The sequence below is a fragment of the Anser anser genome, assembly GCF_964211835.1.
Source record: "Anser anser genome assembly, chromosome: 1".
NCBI classification, from domain to species: domain Eukaryota; kingdom Metazoa; phylum Chordata; class Aves; order Anseriformes; family Anatidae; genus Anser; species Anser anser.
The window spans coordinates 22,266,554-22,283,464 of NC_139720.1; the positions used below are offsets into that span (position 1 = coordinate 22,266,554).

Sequence of the window (16,911 nt, forward strand, 5' to 3'; positions counted from 1 at the left end):
GAGCAAACCCCCCTTTCTTCCCAATCCAAAGGAGAAAGTGAATTTCTCTCTCAAGTACCCCCAGCCTGCTTGAGCACATACACAAAAGGCTTGGTGTCTCCATCTCTACACCTTCTGTTAGTCCACCTTTTCTGAGTGTTTGGAGTTTGGACAGCTGTTCTCTTGAGGAAACCAATCTGATTTCCCTGTAAAGTCAGCTATCCCATTTGAGGTACATCAGTCCATCTTATTTTAGGGCAGATATTTATAACCAAAATTAGAAACCAGGAAAAAAAGTACGGCATTCTCAAGATTTTCACATGTGTAACCTCATCACACCAAGGAAAAAAAAAAAACCAAACCAAAAACCTAGACACCACCTAGAAAAGATTCATCTGTAGACTATGCCAAAAAAGAGCTACCGTAGTTGTGACAGAGGAGTAAGCCATCCTGACTAATCACTGAGCAGGAGGAAAAGCACTCAAACAGCCACTCAGAGGACAAAATATCTGGGTGCCTACATTGTTTGCTGATCTTCACACAAGGCAAGCTGTGCTGGTACAGTCTGTCCCACTGAGTACCGCTGCCTTTTCTTCCTCATGAGAGCTGGGACGTAATGAAGAGGTTACTCTGATAGATTGTAGCTCAACCATAAAGCCGGACTGCTCATCTCCTGGGTTTGGCAAAATCTGCATCGTATTTGTATCGTATTTGACTGGATGGCTTTTGCTTCATTAAGGATTCACAGGTAAAAAGCGGATGCAGAATCTAATCTCACAAAGCAGCGTCTGCTTTTGGGGGCTGGACTAAGCAGAAGGCTACCTCAAGTCCTAATTTCTCTTAGGACTGTAAAAACGATAGTCATGATTTGACTTAGGAAAAAAATATATGTCAATTGAGGTGAGGTTTATTTGAAGTAAAGAGAAAAAAAAATATATACTTTATTGAAGCACAACTATTTAAAAAGAAATTATTGCAAGAACACATCATCCTTACTTTGTGGCTATTACACATACATACATACATAAATGACTAAAAAATGTACTCAAATTGTAATCTTTCCTCTCCCTTCAAGTAAATGTAAGAGCTTAAGATTAAATCTGTATTAAGAAATAAATAAATCAGCTCATACATTCTAGGGACCACAAGTACAGTCAAACTAGGCCCTCGCAGCTGCACTCACTGCTCTGCATTTGGTACAACTGAAATATTCCAGAAGACAGAACTGTTACATTCTTTCAGGTGTTTGGACTTAATGAACTCAAGGAATTTCTATTTAAAAAAAAAAAAATAAATACCCACCCTCAATGAGTTTCAAAACCTTTACTCAGGAAACATGAAGGGAAAGTTTTCACATGCCAGAGCATACTTTCCTTTAAAAACACATCAATTGTAATTATGTTATATATTATAGGTATTATATATAATTATATATTATTTATCTCTCTATATAATAGAGATCCTATTTCTGAAAAGGAATAGAGAGCACTCCATGTATATAGCTACTTTTATGAAGGGATTAGAGACCTGTGAAGGAGAAATGCTATGGGTTATTGGGATACTGCTCTTTGAAGCATGCCGAGGGAGTACAATTGCTAATGAGGAGTCCTCTTTTGGGACAGGGGCCTCCAGCTTTCTAAGGGTGAGCTTTAAATTGAAGTTGTGTTTGTGGCCTCATTAGATTATAACTTGATTGTTGACTTGAATTCCTGTAAGCCTCGTACACTTGGGACTTGCCCTCTCTCATTCGGAGGGCATCACATAATGGATATTCATCTTTCGAGCTATGCCTTCCCCTCGTAGCCGTGCCTCAGGGTCAGTAACCTCAGGTCTAGTTTTCACATTTAACAAATTTTTCTATTGCTCAATTGGCAAAGGCTGTTCAATACCTAGGCTGGAGCTAAATACATTAAACATTAACCATTTACTTGTCAACTTTTTAAAGTCACTTTTGTAATATCTCCCTTTTTTATTATTTTTTAAAATACCCTCTCTTTGTATTAAAAGGGTATGATGGCAGAGCTTAGCTGTCTATCTGCATATCCTACAACAGATATTGATCCTTGCAAGTGCTGTATGCCTGCCACTTCAGTATCCAGACCCACAGTTTCTGAATCAAACAAATTGTAGCACCTGGAAATCCTTTTAAGCTTCCTCCAAGAGCCTAACAGAGCTAAAAATGCTCATATTTCACTATAATCTGCTTCAAAGTTGTTTTAGATATGAAGAAAATTACCTATATTTTCACGCCATTCTTGATATTTTGACTTTCTTTCTTTGTAGCAAGCAATGAAATATTTCTGTGTTCAATATGCAAATGGCAGAGATTTTTTTAAAGCCTCACATTTTACAAGGTTTTCCTAAAGCTTCTGAAGAATAGGAATGACCCGTGCGGTGGATACATTGATTAAAAGGCAGCTTGGGTGTGACAATCTAATTCTCTCACTTTACTCATTACTTTAAAAAGAGCCAAGAGACATCCTAGGATGCTTTGCAACAGGAGGGGAGGTAGAAATCTAATTTCCCAGCTGCTCTGTTTACTTTACATACCTTGTGGGCAAAAGTTGGCAAGAAGCAACTGAAAGCTGTTTGCTTTGAAATTATCACCCCATTTACAAGATTCAAGAGCAAAGTCTTCTAAAAGGAGGTAAGAGGGAAAAGGAAGTGACTACACGCATGGTTAGCACTACCCTACTAGCAGCCTGTGTGCTGTTAGTGCACAGGAGGTCATTAGCTATGGAAAAAAACGATCAGGCACCAAAGAAAGCTGGCCCATTCTCACACTCTCCCACGAACTGCATATGTACACCATGCTTAGAGCACCCATACAGAACAGCGAGTTCTATGCAAAATGGCTGTATTCAATTTAAGGACACCTCATATTATCCCCAATAGAAGTGAACCAGAGAAGGGCACTGCTGCTATTGAACGTGCAAGTTCAACACCCAAACTTTGTTTGCAAAAGCCTCCTCTTCCCTGCCTAATAGGACCACCCAGGAGGGGATGGGCAGGAAAGGATGAGAGCTGCACACACAGTTGTGGCTTGATAACACAAAGAATTTGGCAACAAAATTAGTTGAAGTGGTTCTTGAATAGTTTTTTTTTTTTTTTTATACTCTTTCAGCTTTTTGATCCAACACTGCAAAAGCACATGTTGGCAGGGCCATGCTGTAAAATACATCAGAGATGTGATCAAGCTTCTTAAAGTATTTTTTTCAAAGCCATATAACAGCTACATGTAATGCAGTATAATGCTATATCAGCTCTCCCATCCAGTTCACAAAACAATCATGGTAGCAGAATGAAGCAGCTACCAGGAAGTGACACCAGGAACCAGTCACAGAAGAACTGCCACCAAAGCCTCCCTGTCATTGACTGATGGTCTACACATGCTGCTAACCCACTTGGAACAGAAACGCTCCCCCTGTGCCAAGTCATCTCCTGGGTATGGAGAGCCTGATGTGGAAGTGCTTTGTAGAAGGCTCTCCTCAAGTCAGGAGACCTGGGTATGTAGGTCTCCTTTTGCACAGGGGTCTTGGGGTAGAGGAGCAGGATAGTTAATAGAGCTAGAAGGTCCCCATCCTTCCTGGTCACGAAGGAATGCTGTGGCATTCACTTGCCCTACTTAGCACAAAATAATAATAATAAATTGGATTTTCACCCACAAATTCTGCAAATTTCTTCAAAAAGTGGCACAGAAGTGAAATTACTCATGAAAGACAGAAACAAAAACAGAAGGCATGGAGTCACCAGTCAAGTTACCTACAGAACCCCACTGCATACAGCAGATCATTTATCATCAAGTCATAGAATGGCTTGGGTTGGAAGGGAGGGACCTTAAAGATCATCTAGTTGGTATATATATCGCACTCTGGCACCAAACTTACACCCAAAGCAGCCCAGACTTCTTGTATGCTAGCAGATATGCCCGTTTCATCTGACACATACAATAAGCATGGTGTAGGAGTATCTCAGTTCTGGACACCGACACAGTAGCAAACGTGACCTTGTTACATTACTGCACACGAAAGGTGCGAGCAAAACAGAAGAGTCTGTGAGAGGGACAAAACAGATGCAGGCATATAACAACAAATTTACCAGTCTCTTCTTTTCCTAACAAGATTAATAATCATGGATTGGCAAGTCCTCACTACTGTCTCATGCAAAAGCTGTGAACTTCCGATGCTGCTAAACCCTCTTCTGATATCTGAGCTCTCGTTCAAGTATAATTCAAGTAGATTAATTATGCCACAGACAACAGAAAACACAGGCTGCCTCTTCAGATTATCAGTAGGAGAAAATACCATGAAGAGTTTAGTTTCAAGGATGCTGTTTACATTTCTAAAACGTACTTACTTATTTCACAGGCCTCAGGATCAAAATGAAAAGATAATAACTAATTGCTACAACTGGGAAAAGTAAAGTGGAAAGTCCTTACCGAGCACACCTGTACACAATAATTTGAAGAGCAGCAGTATAAGCAACACAGATTGCCAAAGTGCAATTAGACAAGTGGAAAGTGTTACTCTGAGCACTTGAGATACGATGTTTTGATAACTAAGTTACCTTGGAGATGACTCAAACGCACAAGTTGCTTAACGTCATTTTACACTATAGGTCCAGGAGGTATAAAAATACGTATAAAAATCACTATGAAATCAGACAGCATCCACCAGAATTGTAAAGTAAATACATTGTCATGCCAGATCATTGCACTGAATTTAAGGCTGTAATATTTCAACCTAAGCCCTAAGCAAATAAACCCCCATAGCCATCTCTTTTGTTGATGCACCAAGCAAACCGCGCTGCAGTGCTTTACAAGAGGACCTCCTCTTTGTCAAGGAAGCAACACACAAGGAGAAAGGGAGTTTAAAAAAAAAAAAAAAAAAAACAACAAAACCTCAGTCCAAGCAAGTTCTTAGCCCACCTGAGCAGCACGACCACCACTAGAGAAAGGGAGTTCTTGTGGCTCAGGCTTCTGTGCTAATAGTTTCCAGGACGAAGCACTTTTTGACGTGTACTTGTTCCTGCTGGGAGAGATGCAGAAAAGATGGTTCAGGTAAGACAAAAGACAAGGGACTGGGCAACACGCACAACCAAAGAGAAATTTCTTGCTCAGTAGGTTTCTCACTATCCTAAGCAAAGAAGTATTTTGGAATTGGCATCTGAAAACATCACAGAAAATTCCTCATTTTCATCTGTATAAATGCAAAGAGGTTCCCCCCTTTTGAAGGGGAGAAAAGTAAGGAAGGTGAAATCTATTGATTTGACACTGAATTCAGCAACCAAAGAAAATAATGTATCACAACAGTCAACAAACATCAAATCAATCAGATCTCACGAACAGAATAGCAGAAATATATGCCAAACAGATTAAAAAGCAGTTAACTGAAAGATCTCAGAAAAGTTGTCATTGCTGAATAACATCACGATGCAATTGTAATACTCCTTTTGCAGTTCACAGTGACTAGAATTATGCTCTACATCATTTATCGGTTTTATTAGCTGCCTAGAAATAAGTATGTCCTCAGCAATAAAATTAATGGATTACATGGTTTAGTAGCATGGTAAATAACAATAGAAAGGATATCACACAGAGTTATCTCAATTATTTGTCAAGCTGAGCTCATTCCAGCCAAAACAGTCTTAAGACAACAGAATGCAGATGTATGTATCTAGTAATGAGGAATGCAGGTAGGATTGCAAGTTGGAGGACCTTAACCTTAAGAAGCAAAGAAGCCAAAAAGGATGGGGAGGTCACCATAGACACACAACATCACTTGGAGATCCTGTTGTTATGTAAAGGGCTAATGTGGTTCATGGATGCAAAGATACGAGAGTGAATGGAAATACTGAATGGGGGAGGATGGGGTATGTAACAGTAGCAAGCAACTAAAACTGAAAACACTGCACCCGGTCCCATGGTTGATGCTCAAAAAAAGATGTTGAAAATCAGAGAACCTGCAGAGAAGTATCAAAAATACAGTTAGCATCTTGAGGGGGGAAAAAAGAAGCGTTATACAAAATCAGATTTAAAGATTCAGTCCAGATAAGGCACACAGACAACTGACTGCCTACTTGATTATCTTTAAGGTAAAAAATAATAGACAATAAAAAACACTTGAAAACATCCAGAAGATGACTTAACAGGGACCAAGAGATGTAAGTCAAAAGCACAGAAGACTCCTGTTAGAAATGTGGTATAGATCTGAACAGAGAGGAATGAACAGGAACAAACTTCTTAAAAATTGATTCTTTTTCTCAATATTTTGGGGATAAGATATACCTTAAGCCGAAGATTTGTTGGGCCCATGATAAATAGCCAAATGACTCTGTCAAACAACTGCAGGCCTTGATGGCTCCTCTGACCCTCAAATGCGAGTGACAGTTTCCAAAAAAAAAAAAAAAAAAAAGAAGGATATTGCTCTGCATTTTCACTAATGTTATTGAACACTGGATCAAATGCACAATGGACTGTGAAATGCCTGCAGATCTTTCCACAGCTAAATGCCAAACAAAGAGACCATCTGTTAATGAACATAAAAGGCACCTCTCTGCAGTTTTATCTGATGCACTAGTAAGTAAACTCATACCATCACTTAGTGCTGGGGGGTAGCCAGCGTAAGTGAAGTCTTTTGGTTTTTCATCTCAACAGTTTGGAAAGACAGAAGACAACACCTGAAGTACACAGAAGATACATATTCCTCAGTCACAAAGTCACCTTTGCAGCTGTAGAGTTATAGACTCCTGAAAATTTTCTTTAAAGTACTCTACTCTCAAGGACTCTTTCTGCCTGAGTAAAGGCCTTTGGTATAGAGGCTACACCTTCATTTAGCATGTTTGGGAAGAAAAAAAAGTAACCAAGAAGTCACCCATTTCAGTTAGATTCCTAGCTTTGCAACTTTTGCCCTAAAGAGTTCTGTGCATGTCTTGTGATCATAGCTAGAACTTACATGGGCTGTTAGTTAATTCAGGAAGGAAAAAAGTTTCTGTTGTTGATGACGTGAATCAAAATTGTACATAAAAATTTTTTTACCCTTTTTCATTTCTTTTCTTACCACTCCCACAAGGCTGGAAATAGAAGAGGTTAAATTGTTGCTTCTGTTGCTTCAAAATTCAACAGGTCCAATGTACTGGCAAGTGCTCTAGCCACACTGCCCAAGTCACAGAAGGCAAAGACATGAACTGGGAGAATGAAGAACCACCCACTGTAGGAGAAGATCGGGTTCAAGACCTGCTAGGGAACCTGAAGGTACACAAGCCCATGGGATTAGATGAGATGCATCCATGGGTCCTGAAGGAACTGGTGGATGAAGTTGCTAAGCCACTGTCCATCTTATTTGAGAAGTTGTGGCAGTCTAATGAAGTTCTGACTGACTGAAAAAAGAGAAAACATAACCCCTGTTTTTAAAAAAGGAAAAAAGGAAGACCCGGGGAACTACAAGCCAGTTAGTTTCACCTCTGTGCCCAGCAAGCTCATGGAGCAGATCCTCCTGGAAACTATGCTAAGGCACATGGAAAATAAGAAGGTGACTGGTGACAGCGAACATAGCTTGACTAAGGGCACGGTCGGGGCAATCCCAAGCATGAATACTCAATAAGATGGACTGATGTACCTCACAGTATCCTTCTGGACAAAATGTTCAGCATACAGCTGAATATGATAAATACACAATATGATGGGTGAACAGGTCAGGCTCAAAGGGTTATAGTAAACGGGGTTGCATTAGATTCGCAGCCAATCACTAGTGGGATTCCCATTTTAGGCCAGTTCTCTTTAATGTTTTCATTAATGACTTGGATGCAGAACTTGAAGGTATACTAGGTAAGTTTGTGGATGACACTAAATAAGGAAGAGCTGTTGACACCCTGGAGGGTAGAGAGGCCTTACAGAGAGATCTTGGCAAATTAGAGAACTTAGCAATCACCAACAATATGAAGTTTAACAAGACCAAGTGCTGGATTCTGCACCTGGGAAGGGGCAACCCTAGCTATACATACAGACTGGGGGACAAGAGGCTGGAGAGCAGCCCCACAGAAAGGTATCTGGGGGTTCTGGTCAATGGCAAGTTGAATAGGAGTCAGCAGTGTGCCCTGGCAGACAAAAGGGCCAACTGTACCCTGGGGTGCATCAAACACAGCACTGCCAGCCGTACGAGGGAAGCGATAGTCCCGCTCTGCTCTGAGCTGGTGCGGCCTCACCTCAAGTCCCATATGCGGTTTCAGGCACCATTGTATAAGGAGGACAGAAAAAAGAATGACCCACAGAGGACTACAAAGATGTTGAAGGGTCTAGAGGGGAAGATGTATGAGGAGCGGCTGAGGTCCCTTGGTTTGTTCAGCCCAGAGCAGAGCAGGCTGAGGGGAGGCCTCATGGCGGCCTGCAGCTCCCTCACGAGGGGAGCGGAGGGGCAGGCGCTGAGCTCTGCTCTCTGGGGACAGCGACAGGACCCGAGGGAACGGCATGGAGCTGGGACAGGGGAGGGTCAGGCTGGGGGTTAGGGAAACGTTCTGCACCCAGAGGGTGGTCGGGCACTGGAACAACCAGGACAGTGGTCATGGCACTGAGCCCGAGTTCAAGAAGTGTTTGGACAATGCTCTTAGACACATGGTCTGATTTTTGGGTGCTCCTGTGTTGAGCCAGGAATTGGACTCCATGATCCTTGTGGGTCCCTTCCAACTCCGGATATTCTGTGATTCTGTGAATACAGGCTGGGCAGAGAATAGATTCAGAGCAACCCTGGGGAGAAAAACATGGGGATGGACTTGGATGAGAAGCTCAACATAACCTGCCAATGTGTGCTTGCAGCCCAGAAAGCAAACTGCATACTGGGATGCATCAAACAAAGTGTGACTGACAGGTCAGAGGAGGTGATTCTCCTTGTGAGACACCACCTCAAGTACTGTGTTCAGCTCTGGGCCCCCCAGCACAGGAAGGACATGAAAGTATGAGAATAAGCCCAGAGGAGGATCAGGAGGATGATCAGAGGGCTGGAGCAGCTCTCCGATGAATACAGGCTAATAAACTTGGGGTTATTTAGTCTAGAGAAGAGAAGGCTCCAAGGAGACTCCAAGATCGCTCCAAGGAGTGGTCTTCCAGTACCTAAAGCAGGCCTACAGGAAAGCTGGACTTTTTACAAGAGCATGTTGCAATAGGACAAGGAGTAATGGCTTTAATCTAAAAGAGGGAAGGTTTAGATTAGATGTTAGGAGGAATTTCTTCACTCAGAGTGTGGCGAGGCACTGGAACAGGTTGCCCAAAGAAGTTGTGGATGCCCCATCCCTGGAAGTGTTGGATGGGCCTGAATGCCAGGTTGGATGGGGCAACCTGGTCTAGTGGAAGGTGTCCCTGCCCATAGCATGGGGGTTCAAACTAGATGACATTTACGGTCTCTTCCAACCCAAACTATTCTGAGATTCTATGAAGTTTCTACCAATTTGTCTCATACTGATTAAATGAAGATAACACACAAGTTTAACACACATTGCAACAACATATTAAGGAATGACAAATTAAGTCTTCTTACGTATTCAAGAGAGCAGCTGAACATCTTGGACTTCCAGTTGCGATGAACACAACCAGAATTATTAAAGACAAAGTAATGACTAAATAACTATGACAAGCTGAAGGAAACCGTAACCTGCTAATTTGAATGATTCAGGAAAGCAACTTTTATTTGCTGTGTATGCCTAGACTATGTCCAAGCAAAAGATAACTAAATTGACCTTTCTAATTCATGATGGCAGACCTCACCTTGTATTTCCATTGTACCCTTTTTACCTAATCAATGTATTTTATTTTTTCTGTCCTTTACTTTCTTTGTCTGTCTGAAGACATTTGAATAATAACTATTTCCCCCCTGGGCAAACATGGTTTAAAGAACTGGTCCTTCATAAATTCTAAGTAGTGATGCAATTAGTAATACAAGAGCTATGTCTTCTTTATAAACAGGTAATATATAGGTATACACATCTGTCAGAAAGAGGCACTATCTCTTCTTAAACTATACAGAAGATAAACAGGAGCCCTAGGGAAAAAGATGTGAAGAGTTTACTCCTGAATTTTCTATATATTTAAAACACATCCCATTAGTATAGACAAGAGGTTAAGCTTGAAGTGTGAGACAACTTGATTCCTATGTTATCCAGGAGACTCAGCTATCACCTTAATGATCTCTAGACAGAGGAAGATTAGTGTCGGGTTTATGAGAGCTTCCTTCAAACCGAGTTGACATGTAGAACTAATCCAGCTTGACTAGAAAGATGCTAGCCAGGTCTATCCAGCAATAAGCACAAACATATCTTCCTAAAAAATGCAAGTTTTGTAGCAATTCAGTTTAAGTGCTAACAGTCATGTGGATTTTATTAAAAAAAATTTTTTTAATTAAAGTCATGTTGATCTCTGACAGTTCCTATGTACTTCATCCACCAGAACACTCTTGATGGGTCTACCTGTGCAGAACCAGCACTAAAGCACAGGAAGGACAGCTTGGGGGCAAAGTTTCTCTGCAGCTTTCTGGTTTGCTGTAGGATTGAGGGTTTTAATCAACTTTAATAGAAAGAAAGAAAGAGATATTGTATCTGCAACATAAAGGAAACCATGACAGTCAATTAATATAAAATCTAAAATTCAAACTAACAAAATGTCCCTACTCTTTACTTGTGGCCTGATGCTAGAAATGTCAGTTACTGAGAAAGGCTAGCAAAACACTAGAAATAAGGTTATGATTAGATAACTAACTGTTTGAAGAAGACACTTCCTCAGAAAGTGGCAAAAGCTTGGAAGCTAAACAGAAAGGTGGAGTAAGGTCGAAAGTGCCTCGGAAGGTGCTGGGTGGACTCTGTCCTTTGGTGAGCACCACAGCTTCCGAGCCCAGGGAGCTCCGCACAGAGCTAATTATCAAACTGCATCGGCGCCACTGCCGGCTCACGGAAGCCAATTTCCAAAGAGAAACTGAACAGCCCAATGAGCACGTGGTGGTGACCACAGCTCTGCTGACACATTCCTGGGTACAAAATCTACAGCAGCCTCCACCTGAGTAATCGAGCGGGGACTGGTTGGCTCTGGTATTTCTTTTTTTTTAATCTTCATTACTGATGTTTGCTAAGCACAGACTCTTTTGGGTGTTATGTCAACAAGTCTTCCCTCAACCATCTGAGACAGAAAGAAACTTAGAGAGATCCAAAAGTTATCTATTCCCAGAGACAGAATATCTATTCTATTCTACAGGGACAGAAACTGAGAAATACTTGTTATTAACAGATAAGCCATCTACTATCTACCTAAAGAAAACAAGTCTCAGCCCTGCAAGAACTCTGCAGCTCTCCAGTCCATCCTGCTGCCCCAGGGCTTGGGGCAAGCATATGCCCTCTCCCTCCTCCATCCCTTGCCTTCTGTAGAGTCTCCAGGGGCACAGACCCCACAACCTCTTTCTAAAGCCAAATCCGAGCAGTTTTCTAGAGAGTTAGGGAGCTTTTTAACACTAAGCCACTGATGGTTAGATAAAACGGCTATCTTCAACTCATTTCTTCAGTTCCTTATTTCCAGTTTGTCTATGTAGGTTTTGATCAAGCAAGGAGTAGGAGGTTAAAGCACTTACTGTTCAAATACTGCATTTTTAAAACAGACACCCCCTAAATGCCTTACTCAGGCTAAGTTTGTTTGTTTTTTAAACAGGAATTAAGAGACCAATATCAAGTCCAAGCTGGCTTCGTGTTTAAACAAAACTCTTAAAGTACTATTCCACTAATTCTAGTTGCTTCTGGCTTTATTATAGCTAATAATGGCCTTCTTATTATTATTATTTTAATTCTAATGGAAACCATTTACATAGAAGTTGATCCCCCTCACTATAAACTGAGATTCCTGCAGTGATTGAGCAAACCTGCAAGAAAAGGCAAAATAAATATCTACCATTGAGTTGAAAAGGCAAAGGTAAAAAGGTAGGAGGAACACCACATTTGTGTTGTTTGTTTACTTAATTCCATTTTAATTATTTAGACTCTCATCTCGCTAACAGGTGCTAACTTTACTTAAAGAAGGACCTACAGCTTTTGTTTGCATAAATCAAGTACGTTTAATCAAGTGCGCATTAGCTCATCAACATATTGGTTCTGATGAGGAATTGCATAAGCGACGATGCCAAGCTATTTTGGGGAATATTCATTATATGTCTACAGAACAGTCTGACTGGAGGAAAGTGAGAACAAAATGACAGTAAAAGAACTGTAGCAATTACTTTACTAGCAGTTAATGTTTGCCATTAACTGCTTGCTGGCAAGAGTTTAAAGTTGCAAACCCTAATTTAAGCTTGTTACCTTAATTTTACAATTGTAATTCAATAGTCAGAATGTGGCACTAGTGTAATAAATACCTTCATTCAGCGCTTCATATAATAAATATATTAAAAGTGCATGAAAAGTTTCACATTCTAGGCATTACAAAAATATTTATAATCAGTATTACATCTTCATTAAATATATATAGATGTACAAACCATTTTTTTTTTCAAAAACAAGCTAGAATCCAAACATGTTAGCAACAAGTCACTGGAACTTTTTGTTGTTAGCAAGCATTCATGAAGAGAGCTCCCTTCAAAATGCAGATTCGTTTTTGGGGAGCTTATTGCATGCATGGCAAACAGCCCCTGATTTTGTTAAGCCTTTATGCCACTTCCAATAACATCTGCAGGAAGGTTTGGGCAGAAAAGGGCTGTGCCCTCTGTGAGGACATTTTACATATTTATATATATAGGTTCTTAAGTTAGATGTACAAAGCAAGATTTGTCTAGAAGAAACATGTTGTTCACTTGCTAATTGCCAGAATCCAGGTGGGAGGAAGGATGGGAAGAGGAAGGCTGTTCCAGCACAGCATGCTACGTTCCTCTGAAACCCAGACAGCCGAGTGCTACGACTGAGACCATTGCACAACCTCTCCCTGTGCAAAGCTGCCTCCCCACCACTGGTACCCACTGAGACTCTACACAGAGGTAGCTCGTTTGAGTCGCATTTTCTAGGGGAAACACCATTTCAGAAGAACATACAAGAAGAACACAAAACTGGAGCCCAATTTAGCTGACCCCAGCTGTTTGCCTTGTCCCTCTGCCAGCACAGAGAGAGGAGCAGGAGGCTCACACTACTGGACTTGACAACATTACGTGCTAACATGAACAGCCATAAAATGCAGTTTACATTCATATGCCAAGCTGTAAACTCTGGCAGATTCAAGCTCCAATAGGAAACAAGGCTGAATGGCAAAATAACCTCTGGCAAAGGGACAGGATGAACAGCTGGATGCTTCAGCTCCCGGAGCATAAGTCAGAGTCACAAGTGTATTTATTATGCTGTCCTTCCCGTGTCGTCAGCAATCTGGGAGTATCAAGGAAGTCTGGTAACAAAACTGTTGCGGCAGATTACCAAGAGCAACCAAAGCTTCAGGTGCATGTTCGGGGGTTCACTTAACTACTAAAAGCATCACATTTTGCTGGGTCAACACCAGCTTTGTCCAGTTGTATCAGAACATAGAAAAAGCTTTTGTTACCAGAAATCACCATGCAAACTCCTCTCCCAAACACAGCCATCGTTTACGTTCTCTATTGCTTTAACACTCTAACGAAGATAATTTTCTACTTCGCTTTCAGTCAGGCTTTCCCACCAGGGCTTGGGAACCACAAGCATTCAAGGCAACGAGGACAAACCACGCCAGGCTCGGGAGCAGACTTCCTCCCTTTTGTTTTGGCTGGAAGCGTGCTCTGTTCTGGCTTTTCCAACGCAGGCGGCAGCCCCCGCACCGGAGCGCGCAGGATCAGTCTCACGACCCAAGAGGCAGGCTGGGTATGAAGCGCTGGCACCAAGTGCCTTCATGAGCTCTCTCCCTGCTTCACAGCTAATGGGTCACCCACCCAGCTCACAACCCCGCTCCTGCAAGGCTGGTTATGTATTTCAAGCTTTGGAAAGGCGAGCGAGAGAACTGCCAGCCCAACTTTAGGGCTGACACCCTTCGAAAAGCTTGAGGCGATCCCAGGTACGTCCCGGCAGCCCAACGCTTACCGACCCTAGCTTCCTTCTAGATTCCATTGTAATGAGAACATAAATAGTACGACAAGCACATATCACTCTTGAATGAATTACCTATTGAGAGTTCCCTCTGGTGTTCACTAAGTTAATCATCACATTCAAGGTAACAGCGTTAGCTACAAAAGCACCAAGTTCCCCCACGAGCAAGTTTTCGTTCCACGGTGGTAGGGACAGGACCGCAGCCTCACAACTCACCGACAACAAAGAGATTTCCACGAGATTTCGGAGCCTCGAGAAACTTGCAGCTCGCTCTACGTTCACCCCAGCAGCCGGCTAACCCCAAAAGGACCCGAACCGGTGCCGCTCCCTCCCGTCTCCGGGTGGCACCGAGGCTGCGCCAGCCTCCCACGGGGAGACAGCCGCAAGTCGCAGGTACAGCCCATCGCGACACGGAAAAAAAATAAAATAAATAAAAAAAGGAAGGTAGAGGTGTTTATTGCGGTGCCCAATAACTAAGCTTTGAGTCACCCACGTTCCAAGCTCGCACTTCCATTCTCCCGCACGAAACGCGAGCGAAGCACCCCCTATGTAATTAACAGCTCGGAAAGAAAGTTTAAAGCTGCCTGCGCGAAGAGACGAGAGGAAAAACCCGAAGCAGCTCGGAGCCGGCGGGGAGCGGGGCCGGGGCTGGCCGCGCCCGGAGCGGGGGAACCGGGGCCGAGCTGCGGGGACTCGGGGGGCGCCGCGGCCCTTGCAAGGACCGCGCAAGGACCGCGCTCGAAGTGCGGAGCCGCGCACGGGGGAGCCCCGAAAGCGAAACCCCCCCGGGCCGTGCCGGTCCCTCCGCCCTGCCCGATACCCCGCGATCCCGGGGAGAAGGGGAGAAGGAGGAGCTCGCCCCCCCCGGCGGGGGAAGGGGCTGCGTTACCTTCAACAGGTGCAGGCAGGGGGGAGCCCCGCGGAGCCCCGGAGCTGCCCGAGCGGCCGGCAGCCCGCAGCCCGGGGCTGGGCGGAGGCGCTACGGCAGCCCCCGGCGGCCGCCCGGTGCTCCCCGCGGGCCCCACCTCGGGGAGAGGAAGGAGGGGAGGCAGGGAAAGAGGAGAGAAAGAGCCCCGAGAGGGATCGAGCGGCCGTCACATGGCGCTGCCGATCCGCCGCCCGCCAGCCGGAGCCTACGCCGGGGAGCCGGAGAAAAGCTGCGAGGAGGGGACACACCTGTAGGCGCAGCACATATCCGCTGTGAGCACAATGCGAGACAGGAAACTGAAAAAAACAGCCCAGGGAAGGAGAGAGGCTCCCGTCCCTCCCTCCTTCCCTCCCTCCCTCCGTCCTCCTCCTCCTCCTCCTCCTCCTGCTCTCTCCACCCCCTGCCCCCGGTCAGGATCCGCTTGCAGCGCTGTCTCCTGCCGGGAGCAGCAGGCAGAGGGCCGGGCGGAGGAACCAGCCGCACTTTCTCTCTCCCTTTGCCTTCCCCGGCTCCGCATTGTGTTGCCCGCCGGCCAGGCGGAGCCCAGGGGACTCCCCCCGCGGGGGAACCAGGGCCGGGTTGGGGGCTCCGCTCCAGCCCCCGGGATGCGAGCCCCGGGCTGCCCTCGGGAACCGGTAGCCGGTACCGGGGAGCGGGGGGACCCCCGGCTGTGCCCAGCCTGGAGGCCCGGGGGTGCCCGGCACGGCCCCAGGGGGGGTCGGGGAAGCGACCCCGAAGGGGTCGGAAAGGGGGAGATCGCCACCCCTCGTCCCCTCAGCGGGGAGGCAGCTGCTGCGGGGCTCTCGGTTCCCCTCTCCCGAGCGCTCGTGTCGTTGTGGGGCCCAAAATATGTCCCCCCCACCCCCGGCAACATCTGGAGTGAACTTGGAGTACTTCGGGGTTTATCCCTCTCTGGTATACTGTGCTCGATCGCGCTTTCTGAAGGTCTTTTCCCCCTCTGGGGCTCTCCTCCAAAAACCCAAATTTCTTCCTTCCTCCTCCAGAAACACCCAAACGGGAGCCCGCTCCTTGTGCATAAACAGGGCGTCGCATTGCTGCACCATCAGGGGCTTCGCCATGCCCAGATGCCAAATTTGCCTTGACTATATATCCCTATAACACAGGGATGATCTATTAAAAAGAGGGATGTGTTAGAAGAATGGCTCACGTAAGCTTTAGGCAAGTTGTTTAGACTTGGTAGGTAGCTTTCCATCAGTCAAACGTGGACGGGCAACGTTGCAAGGAGTAGTTAATTAGCTGCTGTTGGCACTTTGAGTGCAGCTTCATTAAATGCTGCGTGCATTGGGCTTCTCGCTGAAATAACAGGAGAGGGCTGGTTGGAGCTGTGCTTCTCAAATGGCACCCGGGAAGCTGCTGAGAAACTGTCATTGGGTCTCAGACCAGTAACAAATAGGAAATAAATAAAAACCAGCTCCAAAACCTGGGCAGGAGTAGGAAGTGGCAGGCTGTTGGAGGAGAGGTTTAACTGGCGCTCGGCCACGGCTGTGCAAAGTGCAGCCGCAGTGTTCGTGGCGGGGTGGGACCATCGTGGTGTTGTGTGGGCTGCCTGGGTCCCATCCCCGCTTTGTGAAATGCTCCAGCAGAAGGCCTCGTCCCTGCCTGTTTCCCTCCTTCCTGCTCTGTACGTGAGTGGGCTGAGTCGCCGCAAGATGAGGAAGAATGGCTCTGGCATCATTGCAGAGCGTCTCAGATCTGCATGCCCCCCCCATGTACCTCTTCGCTTGCTGGAAGAAGGAAGGGGAATCTGAAGAGGAGGGAGATGGGACTTCCCGAGGAAAATTGGGTTAGTCGCGTCCTGCAAGCCCTGGGAGAGATCCAGGACAGAGGAGCTTGCAGGCTGCTAATGGGCTTGGTGAGACCTCACTTTCCAGGCTGTTTTTTCAACGTCTGGGCTTACGGCCAGGTTGTGCCCAAAATTTGGCAGAATG

The 16,911-nt window shown here is 44.9% G+C and overlaps 1 protein-coding gene across 6 annotated transcripts in view; it reads right to left on the bottom strand.

The window, feature by feature from the left end:
- PLXNB2 (plexin B2) overlaps window positions 1-15,340 on the bottom strand; it is a 259,762-nt gene extending 244,422 nt beyond the window's left edge. For 2 of the 6 annotated variants that reach the window (XM_083819180.1, XM_083819173.1), the window contains exons 1-2: window positions 15,211-15,306; window positions 4,907-5,009 (exon numbers count right to left, since the gene is read on the bottom strand). The gene's annotated coding sequence lies outside the window, so the exon portion shown is untranslated. The other 4 variants (XM_083819174.1, XM_083819175.1, XM_083819176.1 and 1 more) reach the window with 4 other exon arrangements.
- Between the last annotated feature and the right edge of the window lie 1,571 nt (window positions 15,341-16,911).